The sequence below is a fragment of the Ischnura elegans genome, chromosome 6, assembly GCF_921293095.1.
Source record: "Ischnura elegans chromosome 6, ioIscEleg1.1, whole genome shotgun sequence".
In the NCBI taxonomy this organism is placed as follows: domain Eukaryota; kingdom Metazoa; phylum Arthropoda; class Insecta; order Odonata; family Coenagrionidae; genus Ischnura; species Ischnura elegans.
This window is the reverse complement of record NC_060251.1, coordinates 112,240,916-112,247,078: the sequence shown is the minus strand read 5'-3', so window position 1 is coordinate 112,247,078 and position 6,163 is coordinate 112,240,916.

Sequence of the window (6,163 nt, the reverse complement as noted above, 5' to 3'; positions counted from 1 at the left end):
ATAAATACAAAATGACACTCAAAAATTGAATTTTTTTGCGGGAAACACGATTTCAGTTCGTGATTTAAAAAAAATGCAAGAACACACCCCAAATTCTAATTTTATTGCTACAAGCACGATTTCAGTGCTAGATAAATATAAATACAAAATGACACCAAAAATTGAATTTTATTGCAGAAAAACACAATTTCAGTTCGTGATAAAAAAAATGCAAGAACACACCCCAGATTCGAATTTTATTGCTACAAGCACGATTTCAGTGCAAGATAAATAGAAATACAAAATGACACTAAAAATTGAATTTTATTGCGAGAAACACGATTTCAGTTCGTGAAAAAAAAAATGCAAGAGCACAACCCAGATTAGAATTTTATTGCTACAAGCACGATTTCAGTGCAAGATAAATAGAAATACAAAATGACACTAAAAATTGAATTTTATTGCAAAAAAACACAATTTCAGTTCGTGATAAAAAATTGCAAGAACACACCCCAGATTCGAATTTTATTCCTACAAGACGATTTCAGTGCTAGATAAATATAAATACAAAATGACACCAAAAATTGAATTTTATTGCAAAAAAACACAATTTCAGTTCGTGATAAAAAAATGCAAGAACACACCCCCGATTCGAATTTTATTGCTACAAGCACGATTTCAGTGCAACATAAATAGAAATACAAAATGACACTAAAAATTGAATTTTATTGCGAGAAACATGATATCAGTTCGTGATAAAAAAATGCAAGAGCACACCCCAGATTCGAATTTTATTGCTACAAGACGATTTCAGTGCTAGATAAATATAAATACAAAATGACACCAAAAATTGAATTTTATTGCAAAAAAACACAATTTCAGTTCGTGATAAAAAAATGCAAGAACGCACCCCCGATTCGAATTTTATTGCTACAAGCACGATTTCAGTGCAAGATAATTAGAAATACAAAATGACACTCAAAAAATGAATTTTATTGCGAGAAACATGATATCAGTTCGTGATAAAAAAATGCAAGAGCACACCCATGATTCGAATTTTATTGCTACAAGCACGATCTCAGTGCAAGATAAATAGAAATACAAAATGACACTCAAAAATTGAATTTTATTGCGAGAAACACGATTTCAGTTCGTGATAAAAAAATGCAAGAACACACCCCAGATTCGAATTTTATTGCTACAAACACGATTTCAGTGCAAGATAAATAGAAATACAAAATGACAGTCAAAAATTGAATTTTATTACGAGAAACACGATTTAAGTTCATGTTAAAAAAATGCAAGACGACATCCCAGATTCGAATTTTATTGCTACAAGCACGATTTCAGTGCAAGATAAATAGAAATACAAAATGAATCTCAAAAATTGAATTTTATTGCGAGAAACACGATTTCAGTTCGTGAAAAAAATGCAAGAACACACCCCAGATTCGAATTTTATTGCAACAAGAACGATTTCAGTGCAAGATAAATAGAAATACAAAATGACACTCAAAAATTGAATTTTATTGATAGAAACACGATTTCAGTTCGTGATAAAAAAATGCAAGAACACACACCAGATTCGAATTTTATTGCTTCAAGCACGATTTCAGTGCAACATAAATAGAAATACAAAATGACACTCAAAAATTGAATTTTATTGCGAGAAACACGAATTCAGTTCGTGAAAAAAAATGCAAGAACACACCCCAGATTCGAATTTTATTGCTACAAGCACGATTTCGGTGCAAGATAAATAAAAATACAAAATAACACACAAAAATTGAATTTTACTGCGAGAAACACGATTTCGTTTCGTGATAAAGAAATGCAAGAACACACCCCAGAATCGAATTTTATTGCTACAAACACGATTTCAGTGCAAGATAAATAGAAATACAAAATGACATTCGAAAATTGAATTTTATTGCAAGAAACACGATTTAAGTTCATGTTAAAAAAATGCAAGAACACACCCCAGATTCGAATTTTTTTGCTACAAGCACGATTTCAGTGCAAGATAAATAGAAATACAAAATGACATTCAAAAAATGAATTTTATTGCAAGAAACACGATTTCAGTTCGTGATAAAAAAATGCAAGAACACACCCCAGATTCGAATTCTATTGCTACAAGCACGATTTCAGTGCAAAATAAATATAAATACAAAATGACTCTAAAAAACGAGTTGTATTGCGAGAAACACGATTTCTGTTCGGGATAAAAAAATGCAAGAACACACCTCAGATTCGAATTTTATTGCTACAAGCACGATTTCAGTGCAAGATAAATAGAAATACAAAATGACACTCAAAAATTGAATTTTATTGCGAGAAACACGATTTCAGTTCGTGATAAAAAAATGAAAGAACCCCTGATTCGAATTTTATTGCTACAAGCACGATTTCGGTGCTATATAAATAGAAATACAAAATGACACTCAAAAATTGAATTTTATTGCAAGAAACACGATTTCAGTTCGTGATAAAAAAATGCAAGAACACACCCGAGATTCGAATTTTATTGCTACATGCACGATTTCAGTGCAAAATAAATATAAATACAAAATGACTCTAAAAAACGAGTTGTATTGCGAGAAACACGATTTCTGTTCGGGATAAAAAAAATGCAAGAACACACCCCAGATTCGAATTTTATTGCTACAAGCACGATTTCAGTGCAAGATAAATAGAAATACAAAATGACACTCAAAAATTGAATTTTTTTGCGAGAAACACGATTTCAGTTCGTGATAAAAAAATGAAAGAACACACCCCAGATTCCAATTTTATTGCTACAAGCACGATTTCGGTGCAAGATAAAAAGAAATACAAAATAACATTAAAAATTGAATTTTATTGCGAAAAACACGATTTCAGTTCGTGATAAAAAAATGCAAGAACACACCCCAGATTCGAATTTTATTCCTACAAGAACGATTTTAGTGCAAGATAAATAAAAATACAAAATGACACTCAAAAATTGAATTTTATTGCGAAAAACACGATTTCAGTTCGTGATAAAAAAAATGCAAGAACACACCCCAGATTCGAATTTTTTTGCTACAAGCACGATTTCAGTGCAAGATAAATAGAAATGCAAAATGACACCAAAAATTGAATTTTATTGCGAGAAACACGATTTAAGTTCGTGATAAAAAAATGCAAGAACACACCCCAGATTCGAATTTTATTGCTACAAGCACGATTTCAGTGCAAGATAAATAGAAATACAAAATGACACTCAAAAATTGAATTTTTTTGCGAGAAACACGATTTCAGTTCGTGATAAAAAAATGAAAGAACACACCCCAGATTCCAATTTTATTGCTACAAGCACGATTTCGGTGCAAGATAAATAGAAATACAAAATGACACTCAAAAATTGAATTTTATTGCAAGAAACACGATTTCAGTTCGTGATAAAAAAATGCAAGAACACACCCCAGATTCGAATTTTATTGCTACAAGCACGATTTCAGTGCAAGATAAATAGAAATACAAAATGACACTCAAAAATTGAATTTTATTGCGAGAAACACGATTTCAGTTCGTGATAAAAAAATGAAAGAACACACCCCAGATTCCAATTTTATTGCTACAAGCACGATTTCGGTGCAAGATAAATAGAAATACAAAATGACACTCAAAAATTGAATTTTATTGCAAGAAACACGATTTCAGTTCGTGATAAAAAAATGCAAGAACACACCCCAGATTCGAATTTTATTGCTACAAGCACGATTTCAGTGCAAGATAAATAGAAATACAAAATGAATCTCAAAAATTGAATTTTATTGCGAGAAACACCATTTCAGTTCGTGATAAAAAAATGCAAGAACACGCCCCAGATTCGAATTTTATTGCTGCAAGCACGATTTTGGTGCAAGATAAATAGAAATACAAAATGACACTCAAAAATTGAATTTTATTGCGAGAAACACGATTTCAGTTCGTGATAAAAAAATGAAAGAACACACCCCAGATTCGAATTTTATTGCTACAAGCACGATTTCGGTGCAAGATAAATAGAAATACAAAAAGACACACAAAAATTGAATTTCATTGCAAGAAACACGATTTCAGTTCGTGATAAAAAGATGCAAGAACACACCCCAGATTCGAATTTTATTCCTACAAGCACGATTTCAGTGCAAGATAAATAGAAATACAAAATGAATCTCAAAAATTGAATTTTATTGCGAGAAACACGATTTCAGTTCGTGATAAAAAAATGCAAGAACACACCCCAGATTCGAATTTTATTGCTGCAAGCACGTTTCAGTGCAAGATAAATATTAATACAAAATTACACTCAAAAAATGAATTTTATTGCGAGAAACACGATTTCATTTCGTGATAAAAAAAATGCAAGAACACACCCTAGATTCGAATTTTATTGCTACTAGCACGATTTCAGTGAGAGATAAAAAAAATTCAAAATGAATCTAAAAAATTGAATTTTATTGTGAGAAACACGATTTCAGTTCGTGATAAAAAAATGAAAGAACACACCCCCGATTCGAATTTTATTGCTACAAACACGATTTCAGTGCAAGATAAATAGAAATACAAAATGACACTCAAAGTATGAATTTTATTTTTGGTGTCACGATTTAAGTTAAAGATTTAAAAAATGCAAAATTAAACTCCGGAATTTTATTTCACTGCAAGATAGGCGATTTCAATGCGAAATAAAAAAATTCAAAATGACGCCACTAGAATTAAATTTTTTTGCTAGAAGCACGATTTCAGTGCGCGGTTAATGAAATGCAAAATGACACACAAAAATTGAATTTTGAAGCAAAGAATACGATTTCAGTGTGAGTTAAGAAAAATGCGAAATGACACTTTAATATTGAATTTCATTGCTAGATACACTAATTCAGTGCGAGATTTAAAAAAATGCGAAATGACACTCCAGAATTGTATTTCATTCCTAGAAAAACGATTTCAGTGGAAGATAAGAGAAATGCAAAATGACACTATAATTGAATTTTAGTGCTAGGAAGATGTTTTCAGGGCGATATAAAGAAATGAAAAATGACACTGTAGAATTGAATTTTGTTGTTAGAAACACGATTTTAAAGCGAGATAAAAGAAATGCGAAATGACATTTCAGAATTGAATATAATTCCTAGAAACAGGATTTCAGGGTGATGTAAAAAAATGCAATATGACCATCAGGAATTGAATTTTTTTGCTAGAAACAGGATTTCATGATGAAATAAAAAAATGGAGAATGACACTCCAGAATTGAATATTTTGCCAGAAACACAATTTCAGTTCGAGAGAAAAAAAATGCTAAATGACACTCTAGATTTGACATTTTTTTTACTGGAAATACCATTTCGGTGCGAGATAAAAAAATGCGAAATGACACTCGAGAATTTAATTTTATTACTAGAAACGAGATTTCAGTTTGAGATTAAAAAAATTAAAATGACACCCCAGAAATGAATTTTATTGCTAGATACACTATTTCAGTGCTTAAAAAAAATGCAAAATGACACTCCAGAATTGAGTTTTATTGCTAGATACATAATTTCAGTGCGAGATAAAAAAATGCAAAATGCTAGAAAAACTATTTCAGATCGATATTTTAATAAATGCAAATTGACACTCCAGTATTGAATTTTATTGCTAGAATCACTATTTCAGTGCGAGATAAAAAAATGCGAAATAACACTCCAGAATTGACTTCTAAAGCTTGAAACACGATTTTAAGTCGAGGAAAGAGAAATGCGAAATGGTACTCCAGAATTAAATTTTTAACTATGCTATTAAATGCTATTTCTGTACGAAGTAAGAAAAATGCGAATGCGACACTGCTGAATTGAATATCAATGCTATAAACTCGATTTCTGTACTGAGTAAGAAAAAAGCTCAATGACACTCCAAAATTGGAATTTATTGCTATAAACCGATTTTAGTACGAAAAAACACTCCGGGAATTACAATTCCTTATATAAACACGTTTTATGTGCGAAGTAAGACTAATTGGAAATGGCACTCAAAAAGGAAATTTCTTGTGTTAAACACGATTTTCCTACGAAGTTATTAAAATACGAAATGACAGTCCAGTTGTGAAAATTCTTATTTTAAACCCAATTTCATTACGGTGAATGACGTTTCGGGATTGATGTGGTCAATCCTGTTTCGGAAGTGGAGATTTCTAACG